This window comes from Lepisosteus platostomus, chromosome 1, assembly GCF_059453375.1.
Source record: "Lepisosteus platostomus isolate fLepPlt1 chromosome 1, fLepPlt1.hap1, whole genome shotgun sequence".
Classification (NCBI taxonomy): Eukaryota; Metazoa; Chordata; class Actinopteri; order Semionotiformes; family Lepisosteidae; genus Lepisosteus; species Lepisosteus platostomus.
Window position 1 is genome coordinate 35,258,390 of NC_142611.1, and position 24,217 is coordinate 35,282,606.

The window sequence follows — 24,217 nt, forward strand, 5'->3', positions numbered from 1 at the left end:
CAGCATCGACGGCACAACAGTGGAAACGGTCAGCTGCTTCAGGTTCCTCGGCTTGCAGATACTGACTTGGCTTGGTTTCACAACACTGTAGCCAGTCTGAAAAAGGCACAACAGCTCTTGTGCTTTTTGTGGTGCTTAAAGAAATGTGGTATGGGGAAGCATTTCCTCATGGACTTACTGTAGCAACATAAAAAGAGTTCTCAATCGTGGCATTACTGTGTCATACAGCAATACTACCATGCATCACAGACATGCACTACAAAGGGTGGTGGCAATGGCACAGAGGATAAACCCGTACTGCACGCAACTCACTACGTCATACCGTGTCGAACCGCGGTACGTGATTGGCTGACAAAAATGACCGACAGAGGCACTCATGGTGTGTTGGTCGGTAGTGGAAAGATTTAATCATTTAACCTCTTTACTGTGCACGTTTTAATCCTCTTAGTATTTAATATTTATATGGAATTTTACCACTAAAGGGAAATTTTAGTAGCTGAGCATAAAAAGGAGAGGAGCATAACGCATCTGAAGGTCATAAACCATATTAATTTAGGAACATAAACATGCTACTGTATGTAAACTGTACTGTATATGGCTGGTCTTGGTAGTTTAAAGAAAAAATACACACCAGTCTTCCATTTCTCCCTAAACATTTTAAGCATGAAAGTTTTATGAAACGGTACCCAAATATGCGATTGCTGTATAGAACGAATTTTAACTAAAAAAATTATTTAACACGAAAATTAAGCTGTTTACGTTCCTCCGTCTGAGAATATAGTCACTCATTGCTACGTAACGCAGAAACACAGCCACAGGTAACTAGCAAAGAGAGGACATTAGCTAGCCAATATGATAAAGCAATCAATTATTTGTTTATTTCTTTTGCACATTTATTTGAACATTTCCATCGATTTTACAAGCACTTGGAAACTGTCCAATCCCTAGTTCGTCTGCATTTTTTATGCTCTGGGCATTCTCCCGGTCTGGCGCCAGTCTGTGTCTTCTAGGATATAATGCCGGCAATTTGTGTTAAAATTGGGTTTCCAATAACGCCGCAGCAAACTCTTGTTTTTATGTCCACTATAACGAACAATCTCCCTTGCTTTTAACCGAGCATTTCATAATTTCCTAAAATGAAAATGCAACAGAATTCTGGGGTGTCCCTATACCAGAGATTATGGTAGGGTTTAGAATGGTGATTTGCTGACACTATCTGACACCCTTCTGATTGGAGAAAAAAAAAACTTGCCGATCTGTTCTACATAGCAGGAAGAAAACAGCATATGCTGCTTCTATTCCAAACGCATATTTTAAAAGTTTAATTAGGAAGTAAAAACCTTACAGCATACACAGATTTCTAAACTGATCAGGAAGAAGAAAAATCCCCCGTTTCGCGCATAAAAAGTGGTTATTAACTATCGAAACCTGTTTTATTTCTTTTATTTTTATTTAGATTAAGAGTTCCCGTCACCCCCATTTACATTTAAATTGCAAACCCGTGTTTAATTAAATATTTTTATTGATTCACAATCTGGCAATGCAACATAAATCATTATCTTTGTCTTCTGCATAATAATGTTCACCTCTCTGTCCAGCAAATTAATAATAAACTTTATTTTCGTCGTCTCCGCTTTAAAGGTACCCCCCTCGCGGAAGAATTTGACCTTGCAACGTTTACCCAGCGTAATATTGTATTTCATTGCACTTTGACAGATTGTCTTTAAATCAATTGTTGTCAGAATATCCCCACCTCCAAACAAGAACAAAATTGCAACAATTTTATTAACTGGCTGTTTCAGTAACTTAAAGTTTATATTTAAAGTAATAATTTAACAATATATGTAGTTTTTTTAAAGATATGTTTATGTTGTGAATGTCTGTAGATTGTATCTTATTTTTAGTTTTTGTTTTGTTTCACATTAATTTTATAAGGGAATCTTGATTTAAATACTTTTATTTTTTCACAATCTGGTAATGCCTGACAGAATTCACATTCGCTGCAGCCAAATGGCCTTGCAGATCAGAAAATCAAGGAACAAAACAATGATCGTGCCCGGCTCCTTAGTGGAATCGCTTTAACATACTAATGCGTTGGTGTAACACTCTGTGTCTACAGTAAATTGTGAACAAACCGGTTCACAGGTATTTTCAACCCCCAGCCACTGTTGTTTCATCGGTTGTTATCCTGTAAAGCGCTTTGTGGAGCCACCTTTAAAGGCACTATATGAAATAAAGTTTTTTATTATTATTATTATTAATATTGATAATATTTTTCCTCCCAGAACTTGTCAATTGTTGTTGTTATTGTTATCCTGTAAAGCGCTTTGAGAAGCATACTGTCCAGCTTGTCAGGTGCATTCTCTTGTAAAATAATAAGTAGAGCTTTGGGCTTATTAGTGCTCCACTTACAGCAACCCTTCTGTTATTTTTATTTTCAGATACCTAAAGTTCCCTTAAGTTGTAGAATTCCATATTAATATTCCACATTAAGTGGATTTAAAGATGCACAGTAGAGAAACATTAAATGAAGCAATTGTTTCACTAACATCTAATGCACCACAAGTGCCACCTGTCTTTAGCCAGTGAATCACACAATGCACAGTGCTGCAGTACCGCAAACACGGTAATAAGAAGTGATGTTGGTTCTGAGTGGCTACATCTGTAGTGGTTAGCATTGCTGTCTCACAGTGCTGGAGTCCTTAGTTCAATTCCAGACCTGGGGAGCCATATACATGGATTTTGTATGATTTCCTTATGTTGTCATACACTCTTCTGGGTGGACAAGTTTCCTACCACAGTCCAAAGATATACTGGTAGGTTGATTGACTACTGGGAAAATTGGCCCACCCTGTGATGGACTGGCATCCTGTCCAGGGCTTTGCATCCATTTCTTGCCAGGATAAGCTCCAGTTCCCCTGTGACCCTGAATTGGATCACCTTAGCTAATATAACAAATCATGTATCAGTACAGTATGCTATGTATGCTGTGTCTTGCAATGTGTGCTATTTTCTCTCTGTGAATCAAGGATAGCATTGGTTAACTGTCATTGCCACACTACATGATCATGGGTCCTCAGCAATGCACAGTATTCAATTTTGTGTTATTAGACAGCCGCTGTGGCTGACTTAAACACATCCAGACATTAGTGAGTAAAAGCTGTTTCTAAAAAAAGGTTAAAAATGTCCATCTTTTGAGCTGCTTTATCCAGAACAGGGTCATGGAATGAGCTAAAGCCTAACCTGGCAAGCAATGAACAAAGATGGGATATACTCTGGACAGGATGCCAGTCTATCACAAGGGAAACATCGGCACACACACACACTAGGGCCAGTTTCACAGAAGCTATTTAACCGATTAACATGTTTTTGGTTTGTGGGAGAAATCAGCAGTATCAGGAGGGAAATCATGTGGGAACTGAACCTAGGGTCTCATTGCAAGGCAGCAACACTATACACTGTGCCACCCATAATAACATCATGTTGTATTTCCATATTTAATCATATAATTTCCAATTATGTGTTTCAAACAGTAAATAGCTACTTACCAATCTACCAGCTATTAAGATTACACAAAAAGAGATTTTTTAATTGTTGTAGATAATTACTATTAATAGATAATCACTTAAAATAATGTTACCAAGTTTTTGATGATGATATGCTTTGTTTACCTGTTCATGTGGGTGTATCTCACAGTGATTCACTGAGTCTTTTTCTTAAATTTGTTGTGTCAAGATTACAAGATAAATTATCTAAGGATTTTGACAATTTAAATTGGAATAATTAAACTCATGAGATTACTTATCTTATGATTTTGACATTTCAAATTAGTGTTTGAAGATATTAAGATAACAGAATTTACTAATGAAATTTATTTTAAAAATTGCTCCCAGCATTTTCTTAATCCAATTAAAGGGGACACAGAAAACATAATAATACATGCAACTCTTTCACATTCCCCTCCTCTGTTATTTTTTAGGAGCACTATATAAAAAAGTGCTGAAATAAGAGTGGTTAACTGCTAAAACAGTACTGTACAATAGTAGCAAATTTTATCTAAATTTTAACTGTATGTTTCAACACCCATCCCCAAGTTTTGCTGTAACACTAATCCACTGCAACTGTACATCTGGTGCTTTGATGATTTTTAATAGATTAGATTACTTCACCCTAACATTCTACATTTCTACAGTACATAGAAGAAATGACTAGAATTATGAATACTTTCATTGAATATTGCCTTTATTCCTTGACTGGAGATTTTTTTTGCAATATTATTAATGGAAGAGAGTATATCTTTTAATTTAAATTTAAAATTGTGTTTTGTTTTATATTTTGTTCTGTTAGGGTTTATGGCCCCTGATTCATACTAATAGGGAAAACTGGCAGTGTGAAACTTACAAAGCAAAACTGTCATGAATCAAATCTGTGTGGCTGTTTCATACTATAAGTTTCTTAAAAAGTAGTAATATATTTGGTGAAATCCATTAAGAATAGAATACACATATATAGATATAAACTGCTGCTCTCTAAACTTCACCACAGTTTTTATCAGAACAGTTTTTATCAGAAGCACTATTATGTTACCTTCATCTACATCTCATCTCAGGAATTAAAATTATTCTCACAAACATTTTAAAATAATTAAAAAACAAATCAAAGTTAGAATATTAAAAAATGTGAAATGTTTTTTTGAAACTGTTTTTATATTTCCATAGCTCTTCTAAATTTACTAAATGTGTCATCCAAATCTGAACTAGCAAAAACCACACAGGTGAGTCTATTTAGTTATATCTTTGTTTTTACACCTAAAGCATTATTTTTCTTGGTAGATGTTTACTTAAAAATTACAAGATCTAATTACAAGATCAAGGTAACTCCATCCATCCATTTTCTAACCTCTAAATCCAATAAAGTGTTGTGGAGGAGCCAGAGCTCATTCTGGAAAGCAATGGGTGCAAGGCAGAATACACCCTAGGTGGGACATCAGTCCACTGCACACACTCAAACCATGCACATTTTTCTGAGTATCCTATCAGTATGTTTTTGGGCTGTGGGAGAACAAGGAACCTGCATGAACATAGGGAGAAAATACAAACCGAATCAGAACATCAGCTTCTCCAGTTCATTTAATGGGGAACTACCAGGAGGCTACAGAGCTCAGAGGAAAGATATCCGCTCTAGTTTTTAGTCTGACTTAATATGGGCAGCAGCCATCCAATTTGTGTGTTGATTTCAAATTTGAAGAATATTCATTGCCTTTGCCAGTGGGTCCATAACAGTAGCAAAACCTCAGCTGCAATACTTCATTATCCTTTTATATTACATTGTACTTAGCACTTGGAAAAATGGATGTGAATAGCTTTTTGTAGTTATCATTGTTTTCAACATGTAATGGTTTTACAAATGACAGCAGATTTAATAGTTGACAGGCGCAACACTGGTGTATGGGTTGTTGGTACTCAAAACTATTCTTAACGAACAGGATGTTTACAATTTCTTGAAATTCAACCACATTGTTTTCATCAGCATCTTTCTTTGGTTTCTGGTTTTGTTCTTCTGTCATTCCCAGGCTGGGCACGCTCCCAAGTACTTGCCTGCCAGCCAGGTCGTGTGAACATTAGGTCTGTGCTTCCAGCTGCCTATGAGTCAGAGAGTTTTTTTAATCATTCCACCAATTAACTACCAGTATAAAAATTTGATTCATAATTTAATAAGCTCTGATTGCTACTTTGTTAAGTGTTTACCATTTTAGTTAGATCTCTGCCAAAGCACTGATTAAATTTAATAACTAAAAAACTATATAAATCTTTCATGCACAAACCAAACTAACATTTCTTGCAAATTCCAATTTTAAAGGATATGTCTCATTCATAGCACATACAGATGCAGCCATTCAAAATGGGTGAGGTATTTCGCGGCATACCCCGGTGGGCGTGTCGCGGTATCACGCGGTATCACGCAGTTCACGTGTGTCACGTGACTAACTATCCGGCGTCGCCTTGTAAAACCGCCAGGGGGAGCTTAACCTCTCATGTACAGCATTTGAGCCTTTAATTTTGAACTGTGTATTACAGCATGTTAATCATCAGTCATTAAAATGTTGGTATATTTTATGAAAGCAAGATTGCTCAGTTGGACAAAAGTACACAACCTACCTTTATCAGAAATATTTACAGATGCAGCCATTCAAAATGGGTGAGGTATTTTGCGGCATACCGCGGTGGGCGTGTCACAGTATCACGCGGTATCACGTGTGTCACGTGTGTCACGTGACTAACTATCCGGCGTCGCCTTGTAAAACCGCCAGGGGGAGCTTAACCTCTCATGTACAGCATTTGAGCCTTTAATTTTGAACTGTGTATTACAGCATGTTAATCATCAGTCATTCAAATGTTGGTATATTTTATGAAAGCAAGATTGCTCAGTTGGACAGAAGTACACAACCTACCTTCATCAGAAATATTTATGCATCAAAGCCTTTACTGAAGATATTACTAATAGTATTGATAATGGATGACTTTGGACAAGCTGTATACTCAAAGTATAATTTCTTTAGCACATTTGTACAAGCACTTGGAATCTGTCCAAGCCATACTTTGTCAGGCATTTTGTTTTACTTCAACGGGGCATAAAAACGTCCTTGTTTTTAACAGGGCGTTTCATAATTTCTAGCTACGAAAATGATTTAAAATGCGACACCTATCATTCAACTAGAGCTTAAAATATCACAAGGAAAAATACACACCGGTATTCCATTTCTCCCTAAACATTGTAAGCTTCGAAGTCTTTAACTAACGTGATACCGGAGTCAACAAGCATACTTTTAGAATTTGATTAAAAGGGAATATAATATGGAATCGCGTATCTAAAGAAATTAATAATGATATAATTATATTCATGTACCGCAACACAAGAATAGTGCACGGTGTACATTGTCTGTTGATAATGTTTCTGTAGTGCTTTTTCAGCACTCTACACGTGACTTTGCTGGTGGCGCTGTGGGTTAGGTTCCTGACTCCCATGTCACATGGTCTGTGATCAATCCCTACTGGTTTTTTTTAACAAACATTTCTTTGAAAAAATTAAACGTTTCCTTTGTCAGAGATTAATTAAAACCTCACTCGCACCAAACAAATTTATATTTCTAAATATCACAACATGATAAAATTTAAGTCATTTTAATAACAATGAATAGTCACCTAGGCGTTACAATATTAACATTTATATTGATTTAAATCGCGTTTAAATCGCCTTTATTTAAAACCCATAAATAAAGCTGATACTGTTTAGACTATTAATTATTTAAAACTGTATTACAGCAGCACAATGCACAATGCAACGTAAATCGCTATCTTTGTCTTCTGTGTAATAATGTTCACCTCTCTGTCCAGCAAATTAACAATAGTAATAATAATGAACTTTATTGTATATGGTGCCTTTAAAGGTGGCTCCTCAAAGCGCTTTACAGGTTAAAAACAATAACAATAATACTATTGTTAGGCTGGGCAAACGATTTTTTTTTTAAGAAATACAAAATGAGATATAATGATGTGTTCCGGCTTAGACATTAACGAAGAGCATAACACGTGGGCGGCGTAGAGGTCGGCTCTGGCTTTCCCATCTACTGTATACACTGCAAGTACAACCCCCCTCTCTGCCAGAGCGGTGAACATTATTATGCATAAGACAAAGATGACGAAATCTGTGTACGCTGTAAGGTTTTTACTTCTTAAACTTTTAAAATACACGTTTCGAACAGAAAGAATTCCTCTTCCTGGTACAGTACTGTATGTATAGCAAACCAGCACGTCTTTTTCCTCCAATCAGAGGGGTGTCAGATGGTGTCAGCCAATCACCATTCTGAAGCCCTACCATAATCTCTGGTATGGGGAGACCCCAGAATTCTGTCCCATAGTTTAGACAGATGATAGATACTTTTATTGATCCCGTGAGGGAAATAAAGTAAATCATTTTCATTTTAGGAAATTATTAAACGCTCGGTTAAAAGCAAAGGAGATTGTCTGTTATAGTGGACATAAAAACAAGAGTTCGCTGGCATTATATCCTAGAAGACACAGACCAGGAGAATGCCCGCAGCGTAAAAGAAAATGCCTGATGAACTAGGGATTGGACAGTTTCCAAGTGCTTGTAAAATCGATGGAAATGTTCAAATAAATGTGCAAAAGAAATAAACGAAATAATCATTTATTTCTTTATCATATTGGCTAGCTAATGTCCTCTCTTTGCTAGTTAGTGGCTGTGTTTCTGCGTTGGGTAGCAACGGGTGACTGTTCTCAGGCGGAAGATGTAAACAGCTTAATTTCCGTGTTAAATAATTTTTAAAAATTAAAATTCATTCTATACAGCAATCACATATTTGGGTACCGTTTCATAAAACTTTCATGCTTAAAATGTTTAGGGAGAAATGGAAGACTGGTGTGTATTTTTTCTTTAAACTATCAAGACCAGCCATACACAGTACAGTTTATGTACATACAGTAATGTTTATGTTCCTAAATTAATATTGTTTATGACCTTCAGATGTGTTATGCTCCTCTTCTTTTTATGCTCAGCTACTAAAATTTCCCTTTAGTGGTAAAATTCCATATAAATATTCAAAACGAAGCGGACTAAAATGTGCACAGTAAAGACATTAAATGATTAAATCTTTTCACTACCAACCAATGCACCACGAGTGCCCCTGTCGGTCATTTTGGCCAGCCAATCACTTACCGCGGTGCCCTGCGGGTAGGTTACTGTACCGCGGGTTTTTACCGCGCATTTTGAATGGCTGCATCTGTATATGAAATTTTACCACTAAAGAGTTTAATTTTAAAAAATTTTACTAGCTGAGCATAAAAAGAAGAGAAGCATAATGCATCTGAAGGTCATAAACGATATTAATTTAGGAACATAAACATTACTGTATGTACGTAAACTGTACTGGGTATGGCTGGTCTTGGTAGTTTAAAGAAAAAATACACACCAGTCTTCCATTTCTCCATAAACATTTTAAGCATCAAAGTTTTATGAAACTGTCCCCAAATATGTGATTGCTGTATAAAATGAATTTTAATTTAAAACAATTATTTAACACGAAAATTAAGCTGTTTACATTCCTCCGTCTGAGAATATAGTCAGTCGTTGCTAGGACATTAGCTAGCCAATATGACAAAGGAATAAATTATTTTTTTATTTCTTTTGCACATTTATTTGAACATTTCCATCAATTGTACAAGCCCTTGGAAACTTTCCAATCCCTAGTTCGTCTGCATTTTCTTTTACCCTCCCACTGACACCGGTCTGTGTCTTCCAGGATATAATGCTGGCTATTTGTGATATAATTGGGTTTCCAATAACGCCGCAGCAAACTCATGTTGTTATGTTCACGTCTCATAATTTCCTAAATTGAAAATGCAACAGAATTCTGGGGTGTCCCTATACCAGAGATTACGGTACGGCTTCAGAACGGTGATTGGCTGACACCATCTGACACCCCTCTGTTTCGGAAAAAAAGACCTGTTGATCTGTCCTACACACCAGGAAGACAACAGCATATGCTGCTTCTATTTGAAACGCATATTTTAAAAGTTTGATTAGGAAGTAAAAATATTACAGCGTACACAGATTTCTAAACTGATCAGGAGGAAGAAAAATCACCCATGTTTCGCGCATAAAAAGTGGTTATTAACTATCGAAAACTGTTTTTATTTCACCTGGAAATCTACCTGAATGCCAAAGTACAGTATCTGAGAAGAGCCACAATTGAACTAGTGTTGATAATAAGAGAGAGAGAGTCCCTGTTACCCCCTTTATGATTTAAATCACAAACGCGTGTTTAATTAAATGTATTTTTTTATTCACAATCAGACAAATGCAACATAAATTGTTATCTTTGTCTTCTAAGTATCTTAATAAACTTTCAGCATAGCTTTCTCTCCATTTAGATTTATTTTTCTTGGGATTTTGGGATCAAACGTGAAAAGATTAGATTGTAATCGTTTTTAATTTTTAAATACATTTTAGAAAAGTGTAATCTATACTAAAAGGCTGTATTTATTTAATAACACATGATACTTATATTAATGGAGTTTAGTTGATACTGTTTAAACTTTTAATTATTTTAAACTGTATTACAGCATTGTACACATGCTTAAAAGAGAAGAGAGAAAACGCAAGCCTTCTTCAGTTGTCAGGGTCTTCTGCTCAGATTGAAATGCTAAAATGTAATGTAGGCTCAGAATGGGTTCAATTATGATTTGGGCTTGATTGAGGTCACTGCCTTTCATCTAAAATCCTGCTTGAATCCTTCTAAACTAAAAATCAGACACAAGAAGAGAAGAGGCTCTGGTGAAATTTCTCTTTTTTTAATTTATCTTTTTTTCTTGGAAAAACATCTTACCCCCTGCAATCTGGGCACAGAAGAATTAAAAGAAGTGAGACAGGCAGGGGGGAGAGTGAGTTCTAAATAAAGAGGTATCCAGGTAACAGTGAAACGGGCGGACAGTCTGGGGAGATCGGCCGTTTTCCATGTAAATAGTTCTCTGGTTCCGCACCCCTTGGTGTTTCTCTCGCTCTCTCTCGGGTCACCTGATCATTAGCTCGAAAGATTTCAGTGCTTTGTGTATATTGAAAGCACTGAAGGTTGCCAGTTAGGCCAGTTACAGATGCAGCCATTCAAAATGGGTGGGGTATTTCGCGGTATACCCCGGTGGGCGTATCGCGGTATCACGGGGTTAATCGCGTCATTTGACGTCATGCCGGAAAGTATCCGGCGTCACCTTGTAAAACCGCCAGGGGGAGCTTAACCTCTCATGTACAGCATTTGAGCTTTTAATTTTGAACTGTGTATTACAGCATGTTAATCATCAGTCATTAAAATGTTGGTATATTTTATGAAAGCAAGATTGCTCATTTGGAAAAAAGTACACAACCTACCTTTATCAGAAATATTTATGCATCAAAGCCTTTACCGAAGATATTACTAATGAATGACTTTGGACAAGCTGTATACTCAAAATATAATTTCTTTAGCACATTTGTACAAGCACTTGGAATCTGTCCAAGCCATACTTTGTCAGGCATTTTGTTTTACTTCAACGGGCATAAAAACTCCCTTGCTTTTAACAGGGCGTTTCATAATTTCTAACTACGAAAATGATTTAAAATGCGACACTTATCATTCAACTAGAGCTCAAAATATCACAAGGATCCTCAAGAGCACAGCAAAGACTGTATTAAAAGATACTTGTATGAGATACATGAGAATCCAGGCTTTTTTATCAATGTTTTCTTTTCCGTATACCAGATTTTATGGAACCACTTCAGAAGGGTGTCAGCCAGTCAGATTCCAGGAATCGGTACTTTAAAGGAAAAACCCGGTATTCCATTTCTCCCTAACGATTTTAAGCATCGAAGTATTTAACTAGCATGTGAAATAGCGGGTGAAAAAGTGGTAGTTTTAAGCTTTTCTGCTAATATAATATTTAATCGCGTATCTAAAGAATTTAATAACGGTATGATTATATTTGTGTACTGCGACAGGGCTGTGTAGGGCTGTTTCGCCTCTCTCTTCATGTGACTTCCCTTGTAGCCAAGTGGTCTACGTGCCCGATTACCAACTCACGGGTTGTGTGTTCAAATCCAGCTGGTGCTGGGCTTTTCTTTTAACAAACATTTCTTCGAAAAAATAGAATAGCAATATTATGGACAATCAATTGACTTTTATATTTCAAAATATCGCAACATGATCGATTCTAAGTCATTTTTGATAACAATGAATAGTCACCTTCTTCCCTTCTAACAACGGTCCCTGCTTCTGCTTCCTGCTTCTATTGTGTGTGTGAAATAGAGTAAATTTTTATAGAGAAATGGAGGCTGGACAGTATGCGATACAATATAAACCTTTATATTGATTTAAATCGTGTTTTGATTTAAATCGCAAACGCGTGTTTAATTATATGTGTTTTTTTATCATAATCAGGCTAATGCAACATAAATTGATACAGTATCTTTGTCTTCTAAGTATCTTAATAAACTTTCAGCATAGCTTTCTACCCGTTTAGATTTTTATTTCTTGGGATATTGGGATCAAACGTGGAAGGATTAGATTGTAATCGTTTTTATTTTTCAAATACGTTTTAGAAAAGTGTAATCTATACCTGCCCAGACTGTACACCTTCCTAAACCTCGCCTTTCACTCCTGTCCTGCTCTTCCCCGCGCACCCCAGCCGGACGCTCTTCGGCCTCTGCCCGGGACGAATGTATATTTTGATATTTACACCCGGTGCGGCACCGAGGGAGCGTCTGCATTTATAACTTAGTTTTTAAAATTAGTCAAGCAATATGAAGCATCTCCTTTTACTTTTAAGTCCCTTAAATACATTGAGCACAGCTTTCTCACCACTTAAGATGACTTTTTTATACCATCCTTACACAAAGCAGAAACTTTCCGATGACATACAGTATAAGTGGAAAGATTACAGATTTTAATCGTCTTTAATTTTGTTACGTTATACGTTTTAGGAACGTTTCATCTAAACAAACACCACAAAACTATTCTCGATTGTATTTCTGAATGTTATGTTACACCTACAGTAGTTCACTGCTTTAAATACATCGAATTAAGACACCCAAATTAATCATGTAACATGCCACTGTTTGTTCATGAACAAAGTTATACTGAGATTTCCTTAGATACGCGATAAAAAAAAAAAAATTGAATCCCCAGCGGAACACATTCCATAAGAATCAGCGCTTTTACAGTATATATCACCTTTAAAGGTGGCTTTACAGGATAAAAACAACAAGAACAGCAACAACAACAATATTGTATTTCATTGCACTTTGAAAACCAAGTAATAACTTAACTATATGTGCAAACGTTTCATATGTTGCTGTTGTGAATGCCTGTGGAGTGTATCTTATTTTCCTTACGTCCTGGTTATCTCGCTCATCCTCCCCCCCTCTCTCCCTCAATTCAATTCAATTCAAGGTGTTTTATTAGATAGATAGATACTTTATTGATCCCGTGAGGGAAATTGCAGTGCAACAGCAGCTTAACACACACAACACAGCCACAGTGTAACGAATTATATAATAATAGTACAATACATACAATACAATACAAGAGTTACTCACAGTCCGGACACACAAGAGGAAACTAGAACAGAACAGTACACAGAAAATCGTATCACACGTATGAATATAAATATAGATGTAACCATAGATATAAATATAAATATAAATATAAATGTATTGCACAGGTCCCTGGCATATATTGCACAAAAGTGGTTGTAAACGGGAAAAAGAAAAAGAAAAAGAAAGAGAACAGATGTAGCAGTAGATGTGTATATGCGTTTAGTCCAGAAACAGGTCACTGTCGCTGTTGCCTCTGCCAAGACGCAAGGTGGATGCGTTGTACAGTCTTATGGCAGACGGCAAGAATCTAGTTTGGACATCATTCTCCTCTCAGCCACTACCTCCAAGGGGTCCAGGTCAGACCCAATGACAGAGCTTGCTCTCCTGATGAGCTTGTTCAGCCTTTTGGAATCTACTGCTCTAATCCCAGAGCCCCAGCACACCACTGCGTAGAAAATGGCACTCGCTACCACCGACTGATAAAACATGTGTAGCATCTTACTACACTGTTCTTAGACCATTCCAGTCTATCGTCGATGTGCACTCCCAGGTACTTGTACGAGTCCACCATCTCCACGCCACTCCCATGGATGTAGACAGGAGTAGGTTTGACCTTTTTCCTCCTGAAATCTACCACCAGTTCCTTTGTCTTTGTAACATTCAGTTCCAAGTGGTTCACTATTAGGATGACAGATGGGTACAATCAGTGTTGGGTATTTACTTTGCTTTGAGATTCCACTTTTAAAGGTGATATATAAAATTTTGACTAAAATAAATTGATATCCTTGTCTTCTAAGTATCTTAATAAACTTTCAGCATAGCTTTCTCCCCGTTTAGATTTATTTTTCCTAACTAGTATACTTTAGATCTTTTTTTCTGAACCGGGGAAAATCTGATCATGTTTCTCTATAACAACAATAAAAAAACATTATTTTACATATCACCTTTATGTGATATCACCTTAAGGATGCGCAAAGAAATTTAAAATAGTCTTCTTTAGGTGTGAGGGTAGGAGTGGATCGCAGCAGGCATAATCGGCAAATTAGGAAAACAAAGAACTGGTCAGGCGAGTGATCAGAGAGCGAGTGATCTGAAAAAGGAACAGTTGTTACACCCAGGTTTTACGCTCTCTCTCTGTTGAATGAATGAAAGCATTTTATTAAAAACGCGTTTGCGTTTGTCTGGGTATTTACTTTGTAATCTGTGGTTTACATCTACTGTATTGTTTTGAGATGCCACTTTTAAAGGTGATATGTAAAATAAAGTTTTTTTTATTATTGTTATAGAGAAACATGATCAGATTTTCCCTGGTTCAGAAAAAAGACGATTAAAATCTGTAATCTTTGCACTTTTATGTAATCGGAAAATACAATCAGTTTCTGCTTTGTGTAAGGATGGTGTCAAAAAGTAATCTAAGTGGTGAGAAAGCTGTGCTCCTCAAAGTGCTTTACAGGATAAAAACAATAACAACAATAGTGGCTGAGCAAACGATTTTTTTTATAGAAATACAAAATGAGATACTGTATAATGATGTGCATGAACAAAGTTATACTGCAATTTTCCTTAGATACGCGATTAAAAAAGATAAATTTTTTGAATCCCCGGCGGAACACATTCCATAAGAATCAGCGCTTTTATACAGTATATCGCCTTTAAACACATATATTTAAACACGCGTTTACGATTTAAATCAAAACGCGATTCAAATCAATATAAATGTTTATTTTGTAACGCATATTTAAAAAGACTTAAATTCGATCATGTTGTGATATTTAGAAATATAAATTTGTTTGGTGCGAGTGAGGTTTTATTTAATCTCTGACCAAGGGAAACGTTTCATTTTTTCAAAGAAATGTTTGTTAAAAAATAATGTCATAGTTCCATGGGATTCAATCACAGACCATGCGATATGGAAGTCAGGAACTTAACCCACAGCGCCACCAGCACGGTCGAGTGCTGAGGGCTAAAAAAGCACTACAGAAACATTATCGACAGACAATGTACAGATTTGATAAAGCTATAAAATGATGTAATCAGGCACAGAAGTTTACAGCACAGTACAATAATAAATGCTGACCATGACTTTAGAAGCATAAATTACCTTACACTCAATTTAAACACAAGCTGTCTTTAGCCCTCTAAGCTGGTTCATACAGAAATGTAGAGAACCAGGCTCAGAACACACAGCTTCATTAGCGAATACATATGCAGGACAAGTGGAGAAGACGTTTTACAGTGGATGGATTTTTAGAAACATCCCATCAGTGACATCACTGAAGTCAACTCCTAGGTAACTGTCGTGTGGATAGTTTCACAAGAATCAGACAAAGGTTTAAGTATCGTTTGTTCTAGATAAAACTGCAAAAAAAACAACAACCCATAATGTACTTCTTTGCGGCTCTGTTTGTCCAAATCATATATTCACAACGTGAAATTAGAAAATAATATTACGTAACCAAAATCCGCAATATGGAAACAGAACCTGTGTAATTATTGACAGATGATGTACAGTACTCGTAACATTTTTACAAGACGAACTACAACATTTAAAAAATGACTTGTATGTACTTGATATCTCTAATCAATCCACTGCACTGCATTAAAACAAAACTAAAACTAAAATGCCCTGGGCATACCGTTTCGCGCTTCTTATCAGTTGCTCAAAAGTAATTTGACCGTATGAAATGCATAATATAAACCTAGAAACATATACGTGAGCAGTATTTACGTAGTATCAATGTCAAGACATACCTCTTGTAAATCAAGTTAAAAATATCTCAAGACCGATATTGGTCATAATGAAACCATGTTTCGTGTATGTTTTCTTTAAAGTACCGAGACCAGCCATATACTGTATGTTTATGTTCCAAAATTAATATCGTTTATGGCCTTCACACGCGTTGCAGTATGCTCCTATTCTTTTTATGCTCAGCTACTAAGATTTCCCTTCAGTGGTAAAATTCCATATGAATATTCAATACTACAACGGGCACAGTAAAGACGTTTACTGTAAATCTTTCTACGACAGACCAACGGACCACGAGTTCCCCTGTCGGTCAACCAAACACGTACCGCGGTACCCCGTGTCATCTTGCGTCACGATGCGCGACGCCGTAGCCAATTACCTCCGGTATGTGTCTGTACCGCGCACTTTGAATGGTTGCATTTGTAGCTCAGTTGGTTAGAGTGTTGGCTGATAACGCCAAGATCTCGGGTTCTTTCACCAAATGGGCCAGTAAGTCTCATTTCATCAATTTCCCTACGGGATTAATTGATCGATAATAATAGATAGTATTATCTATCTATCTACATTCTAATGGCAGTGGGGGCAGGGTGTGTGAGAATAGGTTTGGTTAAAATTGCATTGGAGATCTATGTTCTTCACACCTGAAACATTTTCTCTGAAAGCATTTTCTTCCCAGTTTAGCCGATCTTGTTACAGCATGTTACAGTTTACTATTATTAACCATATTAATTTTAAGTGCTTAATGCCATTTTTTTACCACGCACGGATATTCCATATGTCCATATCTTTGCAAGGGAATCAGTGCAAATTGTAATACTAATTAAATGACTGCGGGCACTTTCCACCTCCTCTGACAGCAGGAGCATTCCTATTCTTAGCTCAGCAGCTCATTACAATATAGGGTGTTCAAATCGTTTTTTTTTACACAGTGACACAGCGTCGCGTTGTGAATCTGTTTTTCCGTGTTTACAAAGAAAGTGGAATAAAGTGATACTATCTGCTATATAGATGCATATTTTTAGATATTTAAACCCTTAAATTAATATCATTATTAATAATAATGATAATCGGCCAGTGAAAGCTCTGTTGCCCTTCACATGAATGCCTGAAACAGAACCAAGGATTTTACACTATTTTCCCCATTATAAAACAGATAATTCCAGTCCTGAAGTCTGATTGACTGACATACATTCAAAGTTTTAAGTGTGAAAAGGCAGTTTTTAAAACAGATTTGTTAAACAGTTTTATCCTTCCCATGTTGTTTTAAGAAAGAACCACACATATTTCCTTAAGTATATATAGTTACATACACAAATATACATACAGTACAAACAATAAGCCCTCCTGTTTTACAAACTTTGCTTTAACTGATTTCGGATTTTATAGACTTTGTATTTAACAGACAAAATCTGATACAGGGGAATGTGTAAAATCAGAAATACTGGACTTCCACCATGTTAATGGAAACAGTAAAGTGCAAAAATAATAAAACAAAAAATGTAAACATTGTTAAACATTTTTTGTACAAAATGCCTTTAAATAAGTCTAAAAAGCGTGAATAACAAAGATGTTCTGTAGTGAAGGCCAATAGGTAAAGGGTTATGATGGGTGTTGTTTGTGTTTTGTATGCTTTAGAGCTCTTTAAAAAAATCATTAAAAAAATACACTAAAATGCTAACAATATGTAAAAACATAACTCTGTAAAATGCATAAATAATAAAACAGGGTAAAAATAAATATTACATAGGATTAAAATTCAACAATATCAATAATGCCAAATAGCGGTAGGTTAACCAGCGGTACAACTATGCGGCGTTGGAGTCGGCCCTCCGGAGTCGTTTTGGCAGGAGAGGGGAGGCACCGGGACTGCTGCGGGCAAGGTTGGCCCAACGCTGCTGCCTAGCGGGAGAGCCACTGGGTCCGGGCGCCGCAACGTGGCCTACTTAGCCCACCAGGGTTACCCTACTCTCCAGGTGTTCCTCTGGGCCCTGGCGCCGACTGAGGTGCAGCGCCACATGATGCTGGCTGCACCGGTCCCCTTGGAGCAGGCCCTGGCTCTGGCTGAGCAGGCTGATGCCGTATTTGAGGAGACCGGTGGGCACCAACGGAGGGGCGCACGGGGAATCAGATGGGGAGAAGGAAACAGCCAGCACGACGATGCTGGGGAGTGACGACAGCTGTCCATCTGCCACCGCTGTGGGGAGAGGGGGCACATCGCACGGTAGTGCCGGGCGCTGGAGCCCCAGGGACTCTGGAGGCCATCGCGAAACGGGAGCGGGGCAGCCTAAAGGGGGGAAGGCCGCCCTTGAGCGATGCTACCCCAGCTCTGGAAAGCCAGAAGGAGCACTTCACCCCACCTTCTGCCGTGGGAAGGATTGGCCACAGCTGGGGCTTATTTTTTCCCTGCCTCACCGAGGGCAGACCCTGCCAGGCCCTTGTCGACACTGGTTCGACCATCACCCTACTGTGGCCTGGTGTCCTGCCAGGCACCGAGGCAGCCGGACCCCCAGGGCGCTCACCGTGCACTTTGGGGCTGTGAGGGTGAAACACCCCTTCTACCTTGCCCCAGTCCTTAAAGGACTGTATCCTGGGGTTGGACTGGTTGCAGCAGGTGGGTGGTTGCTTTTGTGTGCTAAGGTTTTTGTTGACAGCTTGACACAAGTTTATCGGTGAAAAGACCTCGGGCATTCTTCCTCCCCCCTACATTCTCAGAGTAGAATAGAATTTATTATTAGCACAATTGATTACAGTGCTAAATTTAATATTATTTAATAGTTTATGCTAACACCTAGCTTTCTTAACGCGAGAAGTACTACTGTACTGTACTTAAGTACTACTACTGTAAGCAAAAAAAAGGGGTTTTGGTGGGGGGGGGGGGGGTGTCTTTCACTGGAAGACTCACCCCCTTCTACTTTGAAAATACCTGTGAAACAGGTTTAATTCGTCACAGCCAGCACTCCTGCACTCCTTAAAATGTTTAGGGAGAAATTGAGTATTGGTGTGTATTTTTTCTTTAAAATACTAATAACAGCAACATACGGTTTACATAATATGTTTATGTTACTAAATTAATATCGTTTATGACCTTTATGACCTTCGTTATGCTCCTCTGCGTTTTATGCTTAGCTACTAAAATGTCCCGTTAGTGGTAAAATTCCATTTAAATATTCAATACTAAGCAGATTAAAATGTGCACAGTAAAGAGATTAAATGATTAAATCTTTTCACTAACGACCAATACACCTCATTATCTTCATTATCTTCCGTGTTGCATTAACACTGGAATGTTTTTTTTACAAGTGTCAAAAGAATCGATACACAACCTGTCTCCCCTATAACTCTTCAGTTTACAGAAAAATTCCTCCAGAGCCTCACAACATTGTCCAATAATACTCTTCTTGTGTCTAATTTTTAGTTAAGCAGGATTTGAGCTACAGACCATAAAAGACCAAAAAACAGATTCCACCTGCGATTCGGGTGTTAACAAAATGTGTTTACAAAGAAAGTGAAATACAGTAATACTACCAGATATATAGATACAGAGATTTAGATATTTAGATCCTTAAATTAATATCACTATTAATTTCTTTAGATATGTGATTACATATTATATTCTCGATTATAAAACAGATAATTCTGGTCCTGGAATCTGACTGGCTGACAACCTTCTGAAACGTTACCATAATCTCTGGTATACAGACACCCCAGAAATTTGACTTTTTACTGTGTGATAAATTTTAAAGACGACTCCTTAGCGTAGATAAGAAAGCGTAGATAAAAAAGCTTGGATTCTCATGTATCTGATACAAGAATCTTTTAATACAGTCTTTGTTGTGTTCTTGAGGATCCTTGTGATATTTTGACCTCTGGTTGAATGATAAGTGTCACAGTTTAAATAATTTTCGTTGTTAGAAATTATTAAATGCTCTGTTAAAAGCAAGTGAGTTTTTATATCCGTTATGGTAAAAGAAAATGCCTGACAAAATAGGGCTTGGACAGTTTCCAAGTGCTTGTACAAATGTGCTAAAGAAATGAACAAAAAAAGTCATGTATTCCTTTATCATATTGGCTAGCTAATGTCCTGTCCCCGTTAGTTAGATCAACGAAATGCTGTGGTGTTTGTCAATGAAAAAAATGAAAGTCTTTTTGTTTAAAATGACGGTTAGAAAGAATGTGGACCAGGGTAATACTTTGAGTTTACATCTTGTCCAAAATCATTCATTATTAATACTATTTGTAATATCTTCGGTAAAGGCTTCGATGCATAAAATATTTCTGCATAATTAAAATATTTATGATAAAGGTAGGTTGTGTACTTTTGCCCAACTGAGCAATCTTGCTTTCATAAAATATACCAACTTTTTAATGACTGATGATTAACATTCTGTAATACACAGTCTAAATTTAAAAGCTCAAATGCTGTACATGAGAGATTAAACTTTATTGGCTCCTCCTGGCGGTTTTACAAGGTGATTCGGGTACTTTCCGGTATGACGTCAAATTACACGTTACACCGCGTGATAATGGGTGAAACTGCGACACGCCCACTGCGGTGTACAGCGAAATACCCCACGCGTTTTGAATGGCTGCATCTGTAACTAACCAGCTAAAAATATGACGTGCATATTTTGGAAACATTTTGACATATTCGTTAAAATCCCGGAGAGACCATTGTTTTGGTTTTCTTTTACGTAGCCAGATATTTAGAAAAAATAGTTTATTATTACAGCATGTAGTGAACATGTTGTGCCTCTTTCAGAGTTAAATTCGGATTGAGAAAATCTGTATTTTGCATTATCTGGCATGTATTCTTAATGGCTGGATCTATATATAAGGCATCTCAAATCCTGCATTGACTTTGCAACAGAGCGTTTAAGTGACACTGCAAATGTTGAAAGATGTTTTGTAGTCATATAAGGAAAATGGAACATTTAGCATAAGTTAAAACTGTTACATCTCATCTGTTACATGCAACAAATTACATCACCCAGTCAAAACCATTCCTACTTTCAAGCATTTCAGTGGGAGCATTACTTTATGGGTCTGCCTCCCATCTGCAAAGTCTAAAACTAAGTCACATTTATTTTTTAAAATGACCCAAAACTCACAGACAAAGCTACTGGGATAAAAATAAAAAGTGGATACTCTTGAGTGGATGAGTCAAAGTTCTGACTTTAGAATCTTTGAAAAGGCTAGTGCTGTTCTTTGTAGGGTATGATCTGTGAAAATCTGGAGTAGCCAGATCTAAGGCCCCATATATGTCAATCTCTTAGTTTCCAACGGCAATCGTAGAGAGGCATATTAGTAACTTTGTGGTTTCAATCTAAATGTTTGTATTCTAATACTTGTGGTGCATTACATATTAGTGAAACGATTGCTTCATTTAATCTGTTTCTCTACTATGCATTTTCAAAATCACTTAAAATGAAATATTAACGTGGAATTACAGGGATATAAAAAGTCTACACACCCTTATTGAAATTGCAGATTTTTGTGATGTAAATCCAGAAATCAAGATAAATCATGTCAGACATTTTTCTATCTTTAATGTGACCTTGCAACCAACAAAATTCAAGACAAAAACAAATAGATAATTAGGAGGATTTTCTCACAGTACACCCTAGAGGGCCTTCTAGCTACTCTCTCCCTAAACAGTTTCACATGCGAATATATATCAGTGCCACCTGGGTCTTCATTAGAAACCCTGTATAACATTGTCACGCGATCTCCCTGTGTTCGCCTCAGAACCACAGCACCAGTCATCATACTGCAGACATCCACTCATCTTGTTAGAGGAATCTCCTATTTCACGTAGATTCATACAATTTCATTATTGCTTGCAGGCTACAAGAATGCTGCTTAGTGACTACATGTCGGCTCTCTACCCCAACTAGAGTATCGACCCTCTGCCGGTGAAAAGGCAGTCAGAAAAAATCCACATTACACCATAAAGCATGCTATAGTGCAGTGGCTCTTAACCTTTTCTGTAGCCCCACTTCTTTTGGTTCTGAAAATAAGTTTTTCAATATAGAAATTGTTGAAATAGGTCAGTTCTTGTTAATTTTTTCAGTTCATGTTAATTTTGTACATTTGTTTCTTTTAAAAACCCTATCCACCCCCAGCACAGGCACACAATGGCAATCTCCACCTGGGAAGGGGTGTACCCTTACTTACCTTTAATTAACTTCTAAAATATACATAGTACAGTCCTGATTAGGGTGTTGAATTGAAGGGAACCCCTTGCAGTTCCAGTTTGAAATGACAGATTTTTTGTAAGTTTTACTCAGTATACACACTAATCAGAAAATATTCAACGTCAAACACAGAAAAAAAACACTTTTCATGTTCTATTCTATAAAAGACATATTTTTCTGGTTGTGGCACATTTAGAAACTTGAATTTCCCAGTGTTTTCCTACTTTCCTACTATGTCTACTGTTTTGGGTAAAAAACTGTAACTGAGTGTATGTATGAGGTTATTTTTGGACATCCCCCCCCCCTCAGGGTACCCAGACCTCTCCAACCCTCTCCAAAATGTGAAAGTGTGCAAATCTTTATGGCCAGTTATACACATATGAAGAACATATTGTATTTGGCATGTTACCCTCTGGTATCTCCGATATTATACTTTGCCTCTTCATGGTAGATGTTTTCACCCAAAAGGTGTCATTGTTTGGAGAGGGGTTCCCGGAATGTGTTGCAAGACAAATGCTCTCATTTGAAATGCTACAGCTGTCAGTGACAGAACTTTCTCTTTCAGTACACCTACTTACCTTGTTATGCATTTCCATTTGTACAAGTGACATACCTGGCAAGTTTTCTTGCCTCTTCAAAGTAGATTTTTCTCAGCCTTTCTAAGCAATCTCCTGTAAAGATTGTTCCCCTTCCTGTGAACACACCCTCTCACTTATTTTGATCAGTATCAATCTCATCTCACCTCCTGTTCTTTCACCTTTGAAATTTAGCAGGTACACCCAGACAATGCATTTCTGTAGCTAATGACTGAAGTCTTGCAATCCTTGAGCACACTCACACCTCTGAAATATAGCAGGCACACCCAGACAATGTCCTACATGCACTCAAAAGACTCTTGCCTTGCTTGCAAATAAAAAAATATTAAAGACTTTCATTTTTCAAAGGGTTTTTACTAAAGGGAAAGGCCTTTTTGTAAAGAAACACAAACACAGTAAAAAAGGACAATTACAACTACTTGTGCATACAGCCATGGAGTTACAAACAATGAAAAGGGGGGAATCAACAAATTGCACACAAAGTGCCTATCAGCCTATCAGCCTGCCGCATGTGCCATCTGGCGAAGCAGTTTCTGTCTACAATAAGGCACAATGGCACAGCACAGCCCTTGCATTTCCAGGGTGTCTTTCCGTGCACATAACACAATATTTGTGCCCGGCAGTGGATTTCAAGGCAGACTCCACAACCATTCATCCAGCAATGACCACAGGAACACAAATTTTTTCTTTCCTTCCACCGCCCCCCTCCAGCTACCCTGTCCCAGTGCCCACCAGCTGTTTGGGAAAGTCTTCTCTATAAGCCTTTTGAGACAGATCTTGACAGTTTTGTATCTGGGCAATTCCTTGTGAAGAATGAAACTTTTCACAGCTGCGATGTCAATGAAGTGATGGAACAGTTTCTTATACCACTTGTGTTATAATGTTTTATCAGGCCATCAGAAAAATCCACACCTCCCATGTGCTGATTGTAGTCCTTGACAGGAGCAGGGATTGGCACAGACAGTACCCTCCAAGTCCCATCTCGGCTCTTCACCTTGTGCAGGACAGTCTTACCTGCGTATGCCTTATGAATGTGCACATCGTCACTTCACGTGTGTTCATACATTTGGTGTACAGCAGTTCACCAGTCCTAATCCAGTGCAGTGACCCTCTTTTGGCTTTTTTGGGGAGGCTGTATTCCTTGGATTGTGGGAAGCCCTTTTGATTCTTCCTGATTGTGTCACATGCTCCAAACTTTTATGTAGGTCCCTGAAGAGTTGTGTGCTAAGGTTCATGACAGAGTCATAATTCAGGCCTTTCCCAGACACGGATGGAGATTTACCTGTGTGTAAATGGTGAAGTCACAGGTGTACCCAATTGTGGCATCAGCCAGCACAAAAAGTTTGTAGCCCCACTTTGTGGGCTTCTCCTTCATGTACTGTTTAAAGCCAAATTTGCATTTTGAGGGCACCATGCGTTCATCAATGGAAAGGTTTTGTCGGGGTTGATAAAATGTCTGACAGGCCAGGAGCAGTGAATCCAGAAGGGGTCTCAGACAGAAAAGGGGATCATATTGTGGGGTTCCTTTTTTCTCATCA